The sequence below is a fragment of the Cryptomeria japonica genome, unplaced genomic scaffold (genome assembly GCF_030272615.1).
Source record: "Cryptomeria japonica unplaced genomic scaffold, Sugi_1.0 HiC_scaffold_42, whole genome shotgun sequence".
Taxonomy (NCBI): Eukaryota; Viridiplantae; Streptophyta; class Pinopsida; order Cupressales; family Cupressaceae; genus Cryptomeria; species Cryptomeria japonica.
Window position 1 is genome coordinate 102,501 of NW_026728864.1, and position 12,500 is coordinate 115,000.

At 58.8% G+C, this 12,500-nt stretch overlaps 1 non-coding gene across 1 annotated transcript in view; it reads left to right on the forward strand.

Moving 5' to 3' along the window:
* The first annotated feature begins 12,383 nt into the window (after nucleotides 1–12,383).
* Nucleotides 12,384–12,500, forward strand: part of LOC131862336 (5S ribosomal RNA) — a 119-nt gene continuing 2 nt past the window's right edge. The window contains exon 1 of the ribosomal RNA XR_009361352.1: nucleotides 12,384–12,500. This exon is cut by the window's right edge and continues 2 nt beyond it. This is a non-coding gene — a ribosomal RNA (5S ribosomal RNA).

Consider the following 12,500-nt stretch of genomic DNA (forward strand, 5'->3'; position numbering starts at 1 on the left):
GATGCAGAAGTGAGAGCCGAGGGATGTAGCAGAGATAGCAATCGGGGTGTGTGATGCAGAAGAGATAGCAATCGAGGTGTGCGGTGGGAAGGGCCCAGCAGCCAGAATGCATGAAGCGACGGATGAAGCAGTGATGACAACCGGGCTGTGAGGAGAGGAGGGATGCAGCCAAGAAAGCAATCAGGGCTCGAGGCAAGGGATGCATCAAGGATAGCAATCATGTTGTGAGGCGAGATTCCAAAGGCTAAACGTGAGAGGCTGCAGGGTCGACTCAGAGAGGTCTATGCATGTGAGAGGCTGAAAGCAAGGTCAACTCGGAGCGGTCTATGCATCGGGCGCGCTTGGGGCGACTACCAGTGCCAACCCCTTATCCCGCGACGCGTCCGACAAAGAGAACGTTCCAAGGCGGCAGAGGAGGTTACCAGCCGAAGGATGCAGTAGCAATAACAGGTATAGTTCCGCGGCGGCCGAGAAGACTCACCGCATAGGAATCGGGATGCGAGGCGAGGGATGCGGCGGGAAGGCCCCGACGGCTAAACGGAAGAGGCTGCAGGGCCGCCTCGGAATGGTCCAAGCATCGGACGCGATTGGGACGACTACCAGTGCCAACCCCTTATCCCGCGATGCGTCCGATACACAGATAGTTCCAAGGCGGCCGAGGAGCCTCACCGCATATCAATCGGGGTGCGAGGCGAGGGATGGGGCGGGAAGGCCCCAACGGCTAGACGGAAGAGGCTTCAGGGCCACCTCGGAATGCTCCAAGCATCGGACGCGCTTGGGGCGACTACCAGTGCCAACCCCTTATCCCGCGATGCGTCCGATACACAGATGGTTCCAAGGCGGCCGAGGAGCCTCACCGCATAGCAATCGGGGGTGCGAGGCGAGGGATGGGGCGGGAAGGCCCCAACGGCTAGACGGAAGAGGCTTCAGGGCCGCCTCGGAATGGTCCAAGCATCGGACGCGCTTGGGGCGACTACCAGTGACAACCCCTCATCCCGCGATGCGTCCGATACGAAGATGGTTCCAAGGCGGCCGAGGAGCCTCACCGCATAGCAATCGGGGTGCGAGGTGGGGGATGCGGCGAGATGGCCCCAACGGCTAGACGGAAGAGGCCACAGGGCCGCGTCGGAATAGTCCAAGCATCGGACGCGCTTGGGGCGACTACCAGTGACAACCCCTTATCCCGCGATGCGTCCGATACGAAGATAGTTCCAAGGCGGCCGAGGAGCCTCACCGCATAGCAATCCGGGTGCGAGGTGGGGGATGCGGCGAGATGGCCCCAACGGCTAGACGGAAGAGGCTGCAGGGCCGCCTCGGAATAGTCCAAGCATCGGACGCGCTTGGGGCGACTACCAGTGACAACCCCTTATCCCGCGATGCTTCCGATACGAAGACAGTTCCAAGGCGGCCGAGGAGCCTCACCGCATAGCAATGGGGGTGCGAGGTGAGGGATGCGGCGAGATGGCCCCAACGGCTAGACGGAAGAGGCCACAGGGCCGCCTCGGAATAGTCCAAGCATCGGACGCGCTTGGGGCGACTACCAGTGACAACCCCTTATCCCGCGATGCATCCGATACGAAGATAGTTCCCAGGCGGCCGAGGAGCCTCACCGCATAGCAATCGGGGTGCGAGGCGAGGGATGCGGCGAGATGGCCCCAAAGGGTAGACGGAAGAGGCTGCGGGGCCGCCTCGGAATAGTCCAAGCATCGAACGCGCTTGGGGCGACTACCACTGCCAACCCCTTATCCCGCGATGCGTCCGATACACAGATAGTTCCGAGGCGGCCGAGGAGCTGGGGGATGCGGCGAGATGGCCCCAACGGCTAGACGGAAGAGGCTGCAGGGCCGCCTCGGAATAGTCCAAGCATCGGACGCGCTTGGGGCGACTACCAGTGACAACCCCTTATCCCGCGATGCGTCCGATACACAGATAGTTCCGAGGCGGCCAAGGAGCCTCACCGCATAGCAATCGTGGTGCGAGGTGGGGGATGCAGCGAGATGGCCCCAACGGCTAGACGGAAGAGGCTGCAGGGCCGCCTCGGAATGGTCCAAGCATCGGACGCGCTTGGGGCGACTACCACTGCCAACCCCTTATCCCGCGATGCGTCCGATACACAGATAGTTCCAAGGCGGCCGAGGAGCCTCACCGAATAGCAATCGGGGTGCGAGGCGAGGGATGCGGCGAGAAAGCCCCAACGGCTAGAGGGAAGAGGCTTCAGGTCCGCCTCGGAATGGTCCAAGCATCGGACGCGCTTGGGGCGACTACCAGTGACAACCCCTTATCCCGCGACGCGTCCGATACACAGATAGTTCCAAGGCGGCCGAGGAGCCTCACCGCATAGCAATCGGGGTGCGAGGCGAGGGATGCGGCGAGAAGGACCCAACGGCTAGACGGAAGAGGCTTCAGGGCCGCCTCGGAATGGTCCAAGCATCGGACGCGCTTGGGGCGACTACCAGTGACAACCCCTTATCCCGCGACGCGTCCGATACACAGATAGTTCCAAGGCGGCCGAGGAGCCTCACCGCATAGCAATCGGGGTGCGAGGCGAGGGATGCGGCGAGAAGGACCCAACGGCTAGACGGAAGAGGCTTCAGGTCCGCCTCGGAATGGTCCAAGCATCGGACGCGCTTGGGGCGACTACCAGTGACAACCCCTTATCCCGCGACGCGTCCGATACACAGATAGTTCCAAGGCGGCCGAGGAGCCTCACCGCATAGCAATCGGGGTGCGAGGCGAGGGATGCGGCGAGAAGGACCCAACGGCTAGACGGAAGAGGCTTCAGGGCCGCCTCGGAATGGTCCAAGCATCGGACGCGCTTGGGGCGACTACCAGTGACAACCCCTTATCCCGCGATGCGTCCGATACACAGATAGTTCCAAGGCGGCCGAGGAGCCTCACCGCATAGCAATCGGGGTGCGAGGCGAGGGATGCGGCGAGAAGGACCCAACGGCTAGACGGAAGAGGCTTCAGGGCCGCCTCGGAATGGTCCAAGCATCGGACGCGCTTGGGGCGACTACCAGTGACAACCCCTTATCCCGCGACGCGTCCGATACACAGATAGTTCCAAGGCGGCCGAGGAGCCTCACCGCATAGCAATCGGGGTGCGAGGCGAGGGATGCGGCAAGAAGGACCCAACGGCTAGACGGAAGAGGCTTCAGGGCCGCCTCGGAATGGTCCAAGCATCGGACGCGCTTGGGGCGACTACCAGTGACAACCCCTTATCCCGCGACGCGTCCGATACACAGATAGTTCCAAGGCGGCCGAGGAGCCTCACCGCATAGCAATCGGGGTGCGAGGCGAGGGATGCGGCGAGAAGGACCCAACGACTAGACGGAAGAGGCTTCAGGTCCGCCTCGGAATGGTCCAAGCATCGGACGCGCTTGGGGCGACTACCAGTGACAACCCCTTATCCCGCGACGCGTCCGATACACAGATAGTTCCAAGGCGGCCGAGGAGCCTCACCGCATAGCAATCGGGGTGCGAGGCGAGGGATGCGGCGAGAAGGACCCAACGGCTAGACGGAAGAGGCTTCAGGGCCGCCTCGGAATGGTCCAAGCATCGGACGCGCTTGGGGCGACTACCAGTGACAACCCCTTATCCCGCGACGCGTCCGATACACAGATAGTTCCAAGGCGGCCGAGGAGCCTCACCGCATAGCAATCGGGGTGCGAGGCGAGGGATGCGGCGAGAAGGACCCAACGGCTAGACGGAAGAGGCTTCAGGGCCGCCTCGGAATGGTCCAAGCATCGGACGCGCTTGGGGCGACTACCAGTGACAACCCCTTATCCCGCGATGCGTCCGATACACAGATAGTTCCAAGGCGGCCGAGGAGCCTCACCGCATAGCAATCGGGGTGCGAGGCGAGGGATGCGGCGAGAAGGACCCAACGGCTAGACGGAAGAGGCTTCAGGGCCGCCTCGGAATGGTCCAAGCATCGGACGCGCTTGGGGCGACTACCAGTGACAACCCCTTATCCCGCGACGCGTCCGATACACAGATAGTTCCAAGGCGGCCGAGGAGCCTCACCGCATAGCAATCGGGGTGCGAGGCGAGGGATGCGGCGAGAAGGACCCAACGGCTAGACGGAAGAGGCTTCAGGGCCGCCTCGGAATGGTCCAAGCATCGGACGCGCTTGGGGCGACTACCAGTGACAACCCCTTATCCCGCGACGCGTCCGATACACAGATAGTTCCAAGGCGGCCGAGGAGCCTCACCGCATAGCAATCGGGGTGCGAGGCGAGGGATGCGGCGAGAAGGACCCAACGGCTAGACGGAAGAGGCTTCAGGGCCGCCTCGGAATGGTCCAAGCATCGGACGCGCTTGGGGCGACTACCAGTGACAACCCCTTATCCCGCGACGCGTCCGATACACAGATAGTTCCAAGGCGGCCGAGGAGCCTCACCGCATAGCAATCGGGGTGCGAGGCGAGGGATGCGGCGAGAAGGACCCAACGGCTAGACGGAAGAGGCTTCAGGGCCGCCTGGGAATGGTCCATGCATCGCACGCGCTTGGGGCGACTACCAGTGACAACCCCTTATCCCGCGACGCGTCCGATACACAGATAGTTCCAAGGCGGCCGAGGAGCCTCACCGCATAGCAATCGGGGTGCGAGGCGAGGGATGCGGCGAGAAGGACCCAACGGCTAGACGGAAGAGGCTTCAGGGCCGCCTCGGAATGGTCCAAGCATCGGACGCGCTTGGGGCGACTACCAGTGACAACCCCTTATCCCGCGACGCGTCCGATACACAGATAGTTCCAAGGCGGCCGAGGAGCCTCACCGCATAGCAATCGGGGTGCGAGTCGAGGGATGCGGCGAGAAGGACCCAACGGCTAGACGGAAGAGGCTTCAGGGCCGCCTCGGAATGGTCCAAGCATCGGACGCGCTTGGGGCGACTACCAGTGACAACCCCTTATCCCGCGATGCGTCTGATACACAGATAGTTCCAAGGCGGCCGAGGAGCCTCACCGCATAGCAATCGGGGTGCGAGGCAAGGGATGCGGCGAGAAGGACCCAACGGCTAGACGGAAGAGGCTTCAGGGCCGCCTCGGAATGGTCCAAGCATCGGACGCGCTTGGGGCGACTACCGTTGCCAACCCCTTATCCCGCGATGCGTCTGATACACAGATAGTTCCGAGGCGGCCGAGGAGCCTCACCGCATAGCAATCGGGTTGCGAGGCAGATTATTGGGAAGGGAACCCCCTGGGATGCGGCTCAAGCAGTGCCCAAAGGGACTGGAATGCGGAATCACATCGAGAGACCCAAATGCTATACGAGGGCTCAAATCGAATTATCGATTTGGCCACGACATGGACGCATCGGAACGACTACCTTTGCCGAACCACTCGCAATTGCATCCATACCGAAACCAATAGACATTTCCGTTAGAGCCCTCGCATAGCATTCGGGAATCTCGCATGCCCCTCTAAATCGACCAATGCTGGCGCTCAACGAAAATCCGAGCGCTACCACCGTTCGAGCGCCAGCATTGGTCGAGTTAGAGGGGCACGGGGGAGAATGCTCCAGTCAACACCTCCCCTATATAAGTTATTTGTCCGATTCTCGCACAACCGTAGTCTGCCTCGTCGAATCAAACAACGGTCCCAGATTCCGACTTCCGTTCCGTAGAGACCCAAAAGCTAGATGGAGGCTCGCAAGAAAGAGAGTCGGCGCATAGCAATCGGGTTTCTCGAACGTTTAGGGACCGAGCTCACTTGCGGATAGGGCAAAATCCGCCAAGCAACCCAAAAGCTAGACGGGGGCTCGAATCGAATCGCCTAGGCGGCCACAACAACGACGTGTTGGATCGACTACCAGTGCCAAACCATTCAGCAAGACTAGTCTGTGTCGAGGCCGGATAGAGATTCTCAGAGAGCGCCCGTATAGCATTTAGGAGACCTGCCGCGTCCCTCACACTCGACAAATGGTGGTGCACGTTTATAAATCCGAGCGATCCCAACCCTTTCAAGCACCAACATCGGTCGAGATAGAGGGGCACGGAGGGGGCTGCGTGAGACAACACAGTCCCCTATATAAGTTATTTGTCCGATTCTCACACATCCGAAGAATGGTCATCAAATCGGACAACAGCCCAAACTTCCGACTTCCGTCCCAGAAAGCCCAAGAGCTATCTAAAACGTTCATGGCCGGAACTCGATCGCGGCTATACCAGTCCGCCAAGCAACCCAAAAGCTAGACTGGAGCTCTAGTCGAATCACCTCTGTGGCCATTGCAAGGACGTGTTGGAGCGACTACCATTGCCGAACCATTCCGCAGGTCGAGTCCATACCAAGGCCGCATAGAGATTCACGATGAGCTCCTGCATAGCAATCAGGAGACTTGCCGTGTCCATCACAATCGATAAATCCTGGTGCAAGATTTTTGCATCCGAGCGCTCCAACCAGTCGAGCACCAGCATCAATCGACATAAACGGGCACGGGGGGAGGATGCTCGAGAACACTACCTCCCCTATATAAGTTATTTGTCCGATTCTCAAGCAGCCGAAGTCTGGTCATCGAATCGGGTCAAAGACCACAACTTCCGACTTTACCCACAATGCAAGTCATCGAATCGAACATCGGCCCCCGAGTCGGACTCCATGCGTATGTCAGGTCATCGGACCCAAATTCCGCCTTCCTGCGCATGGCGGGCCATCAATATCAACTCGGTCATCGGACCCAAACTCCGCCTTTCTGCGCATGGCACGCCTTCAAATCGGTCATCGGACCCAAATTCCGCCTTCCTGTGCATGGCGGGCCATCAACATCAACTCGGTCATCGGACCCAAATTCCGCCTTTCTGCGCATGGCACGCCATCAACTCGGTCATCGGACCCAAATTCCGCCTTCCTGCGCATGGCAGGTCATCGGACACAAATTCAGACCTCGCCAATATGCCTACGTATCGAATCGGTCATCGGACCCAACTTCCGACTTCATCCATACTGTAGGGTCTTTGAGGTTGGCGCGGTGCGCTCAACCCGGGGAGTCGACCCATCGAAGCATACACCTCCCCTATATAAGCTATTTGTCCGATTCCCACACCTGTGTAGTTTGCACCTCTGACCAGGACATCGACCCCAACTTCCGAACTCGACTGCAACGACGGCACCAGCGCCTTGGTGCGCACCTTGCGACGCACAGTCCCAACATTCGCCTTCCTGCACATGGCAGGTCATCGGACCCAAATTCCGACCTCGCGAGTATGCCTACATATCGAATCGGTCATCGGACACAACTTCCGACTTCATCCATACCGTAGGGTCTTTGAGGTTGGCGCGGTGCGCTCAACCCGGGGAGTCGACCCAACGAAGCATACACCTCCCCTATATAAGCTATTTGTCCGATTCCCACACCTGTGTAGTTTGCACCTCCGATCAGGACATCGACCCCAACTTCCGAACTCGCCTGCAACGACCGAACCAGCGCCTTGGTGCGCACCTTGCAACGCACAGTGCCAACATTCGCCTTCCTGCACATGGCAGGTCATCGGACCCAAATTCCGACCTCGCGAGTATGCCTACATATCGAATCGGTCATCGGACCCAACTTCCGACTTCATCCATACCGTAGGGTCTTTGAGGTTGGCGCGGTGCGCTCAACCCGGGGAGTCGACCCAACGAAGCATACACCTCCCCTATATAAGCTATTTGTCCGATTCCCACACCTGTGTAGCTTGCACCTCCGATCAGGACATCGACCCCAACTTCCGAACTCGACTAAAAAGACCGCACCAGCACCTTGGTGTGCACCTTGCAACGCACAGTGCCAACATTCGCCTTCCTGCACATGGCAGGTCATCGGACCCAAATTCCGACCTCATGAGCATACCTACTAATCGAATCGGTCATCGGACCCAACTTCCGACTTCATCCATACCGTAGGGTCTTTGAGGTTGGCGCGGTGCGCTCAACCTGGGGAGTCGACCCATCGAAGCATACACCTCCCCTATATAAGCTATTTGTCCGATTCCGACACCTGTGTAGTTTGCACCTCCGCTCAGGACATCGACCCCAACTTCCGAACTCGCCTGCAACGACCGAACCAGCGCCTTGGTGCGCACCAAAAGTGCGCACTTTTGGAGGGCACTTTTGTGCGCTCCAAAGGTGCGCACTTTTGGAGGGCACTTTTGTGCGCTCCAAAGGTGCGCACTTTTGGAGGGCACTTTTTGGAGGGCACTTTTGTGCGCTCCAAAGGTGCGCACTTTTGGAGGGCACTTTTTGGAGGGCACTTTTCTGCGCTCCAAAGGTGCGCACTTTTGGAGGGCACTTTTCTGCGCTCCAAAGGTGCGCACTTTTGGAGGGCACTTTTTGGAGGGCACTTTTCTGCGCTCCAAAGGTGCGCACTTTTGGAGGGCACTTTTTGGAGGGCACTTTTCTGCGCTCCAAAGGTGCGCACTTTTGGAGGGCACTTTTGTGCACTCCAAAGGTGCACACTTTTGGAGGGCACTTTTTGGAGGGCACTTTTCTGCACTCCAAAGGTGCGCACTTTTGGAGGGCACTTTTTGGAGGGCACTTTTGTGCGCTCCAAAGGTGCGCACTTTTGGAGGGCACTTTTTGGAGGGCACTTTTGTGCGCTCCAAAGGTGCGCACTTTTGGAGGGCACTTTTGTGCACTCCAAAGGTGCGCACTTTTGGAGGGCACTTTTCCTGCGCTCCAAAGGTGCACACCTAGGTGAGCACCTTCGACCACACCTTGTAGCACACCAAACTCTGACTTTCGACTTCATCCGCAATGCAGGGTCTTTGAGGTTGGCGCAATGCGCACAACCAGGGGAGTCGACCCATCAAACCCAACACCTCCCCTATATAAGCTATTTGTCTGATTCTCATACATGCGTAGCCTGCAGGAGCAATTAGGACATCGACCCCAACTTTCGGCTTCTAAACGAAAACAAGGTCTTTGAGGTTGGTGTAATGCGAACAACTAGGGGAGTCAACCCATCAAACCCAACACCTCCCCTATATAAGCTATTTGTCTGATTCTCATACATGTGTAGTCTACAGGAGCAATTAGGACATCGACCCCAACTTTTGACTTCTTAACGAAAACAAGGTCTTTGAGGTTGACGTAATGCGCACAACCAGGGGAGTCGACCCATCAAACCCAACACCTCCCCTATATAAGCTATTTGTCCGATTCTCATACATGTGTAGCCTACAGGAGCCATTAGGACATTGACCCCAACTTTTGACTTCTTAACGAAAACAAGGTCTTTGAGGTTGGCGTAATGCGCACAACCAAGGGAGTTGACCCATCAAACCCAACACCTCCCCTATATAAGCTATTTGTCTGATTCTCATACATGTGTAGCCTGCAACAACGATTAGGACATCCACCCCAACTTCTGAATTCGTCTGCGTTGACCGCACCAAAGGTGCACGCCTTGGTGCTCACCAAAATCCGACTTCCGACTTCTTCTGCTATGCGGGGTCTTTGAGGTTGGCGCAGTGCGCACAACCAGGGGAGTCAACCCACCGAATGCAACACCTCCCCTATATAAGCTATTTGTCTGATTCTCATACATGCGTAGACTGCAGCAATGATTAGGACATCCACCCCAACTTTTGACTTCTTAAACAAGACAGGGTCTTTGAAGTTGGTGCAGTGCACACAACCAGGGGAGTCGACCCATCAAACGCAACACCTCCCCTATATAAAGCTATTTGTCCGATTCTCATACGTGTAGTCTGCAGCAGCGATTAGGACATCGACCCCAACTTCCGAATTCGTTTGCATTGACCGCACCAAAGGTGCACGCCTTGGTGTGCACCTTGGAGTGCACTTTGGTGCTCACCTCGGTGCACACTTTGGTGTGCACCTCGGTGTGCACCAAAGGTGCGCACCTTGGAGCGCACCAAAGGTGTACACTTTGGAGCGCACCACATAGGGTCTTTGAGAGGTTGGCGCAGTGCGCACACCAAGGTGGGTGTTGAGGTGCGTGCCGAGGTGGGTGGGTGCTAGGGTGCGCTCCATGGTGGGTGCCAGGGTGGGTGCGTGCTAGGGTGGATTCCAAAGAGGGTCATAGGGTGGGTGCCAAGGTGGGTTGGTGATATAGTGGGTTCAAAGGTGGGTACTAGGGTGGGTTCCAAGGTGGGTCACAAGTTGGGTGCCAGGATGCGTGGGTGTTAGGTTGGGTGCCAAGGTGGGCTCCTGCGTGGGTGGGTGCTAGGGTGGGTTTCAAGGTGGACGCGAGGGCGGGTGCCAAGGTGGGTAACAAGTTGGGTGTTAGGATGGGTGAGTGCTAGAGTGGGTGCCAAGGTGGGTGGGTGCTAAGGTGGATGCCAAGGTGGTTCACAGGGTGGGTGGGTTCTAGGGTGAGTTCCAAGGTGGGTCACAGGTTTAGTGCTAGGGTGCGTGTCAAGGCGGGTGTCGAGGTGCCTGGGTGCTAGGGTGTGGATGCCAATGTGGGTCATAGGGTGGGTACTAGGGTGGGCTGCAATGTGGGTGCCAAGGTGGGTAACATGCTCGGTTGGTTCTAAATTGGGTGTCAGGGTGGGTGTGCACCCACCTTGCCCGAGGTGGGTGCCAAGGTGCCAGTGTGGGTGGGTGCTAAGGTGGATGCCAAGGTGGGTGAGAAGGTGGGTGATAGGTTGAGTGGTAGGATGGGTGGGTGCCAAGATGGGTCACAGGGTGGGTGCAAGGGTGGGTAGGTGCTAGGGTTGGTGTCAGGGTGGGTGGGTGCTAGGTTGGGTTCCAAGGTGGGTGCGAGGGTGAGTGTCAAGGTGGGTCACAGGTTAGGTGCTAGGATGGGTGAGTGCTAGGGTGCAAAGGTGCCAGGGTGGGTGCTAGGATGGGTCGATGCTAGGGTGAGTGGCAAGGTGGGTCCACAAGTGTCAAGGTGGGTGCCGAGGTGGGTGCCAACTTGGGTTCCAAGGTGGGTGCCAAGTGGGCGACTGCTATGGTGGATGCCAAGGTGGGTCACGGGGTGGGTGCCAAGTTGCTAGGTTGTGTTCCAAGGTGGGTGCCAACGTGGCTGCTAGGGTGCGTGGGTTAAAGGGTGTGTCACAACGTGGGTGCCAGGATGGGTGCGCACCCACACTGGCCAAGACGGGTGCAAGGTTGGGTTCCAAGCCCGGTCACAGGCTGGGTGCTAGGATGGGTGGGTGCCAAGGTGGGCACCAGGGTGGGTGCACCCACCCTGGCCAAGGTGGGTCACGGGGTGGGTCCTAGGGTGGGTAACGGGGTGGGTACTAAGGTGCGTGCCAAGGTGGGTCATGGGGTGGGTGCCAAGGTGGGCACCAGGGTGGGTGTGCACCAACCCTAGCCAGGGTAGGTCACGGGGTGGTTGTCGGGGTGGGCGTCAAGGAGCCAAGGTGGGTGGCAAGTAGCCAAGTTGCGTGCCAAGGTGGGTGTCGGGGTGGGTGCCAAGGATCCAAGGTGGGTGCCAAGGAACCAAGGTGGGTGTCTGGGTGGGTGCCGAGGTGGGAGCCAGGGTGGGTCCCAAGGTGAGTGCAAAGGTGGGTGCCAGGGTCAAGGTGAGTGCCAATGTGGGTTCCAAGGTGCCAGGGTCAGGGTGAGTGCCAATGTGGGTTCAAAGGTGCTAAGTTGGGTGCGAGGTTGGGTGCGAGGGTGGGTGGGTGCCAAGGTGTGCTAGGTGGAAGCCCGGGTGGGTCGGCATCCCATGGGTGTCGAGTTGGGTGCCTGATGGGTGCTTCTTGTCAAGTTTTAGTCGTCGGGACTCATTTCGAGCCTTAGAGGTCGTTTCTTGTCCGGTTGCCCTGTCTTCGACCTGGGAACCCAATTTTGGTCCTCGGGTCCCATTTTTTTTTGTCTCGCATCCCACTTTTGGCCTGTGGCCTTTTCGGGGTCGATTCTCGTTTTGGGCATCAGAGCATGTTTCTTCTCCTAAAACCCAATATTTGTTTATTAAGTCTCGGAACACATTTTTGTTCTCGTGGACCCATCATGGGTCTTGGAACGCATTTGTGGTCCTTGGGTCCCATTTTGCATCCCGAAACTTGTGTTTTGGTGCTTGATCCCTATTTTGGGTGCCCACCTTGCACCAAGTGCGCACCCGGGGCAAACCGAGCGCCTTGGTGCACCGGGGCAAGATCGAGCGTGCACCCGAGGCGCCCCGAACATGCACCAAGGTGCACTCGGCCCACATGTGAGCGCAGGTCGTTGCGCCCGAGGTGGTGTGTGGGCACCGCGTTGCAGACGGGACACTGCACGCACACGACGCCCCGTCCAGGTGCACGCACGTAGGCCGGGCCGGGTGCACACCCGACGCCCTAGCAAGGTGCGCGCACCCGGGCAGGGCTCACACTTGGCGAACGGGGCGCACTTCGCGAGGGAGGGTGTGCACCTCGACGGGGGTGGGTGGCCGGGGTGGATTCGCACGTGGGTCGCGGTTTGCTAAGTACACACTGCGACAAGCTCATAACGGGTGCGATCATACCAGCGTTAGTGCACCGGATCCCATCAGAACTCCGCAGTTAAGCGCGCTTGGGCCGGAGTAGTACTGGGATGGGTGACCTCCCGGGAAGTCCCGGTGTTGCACC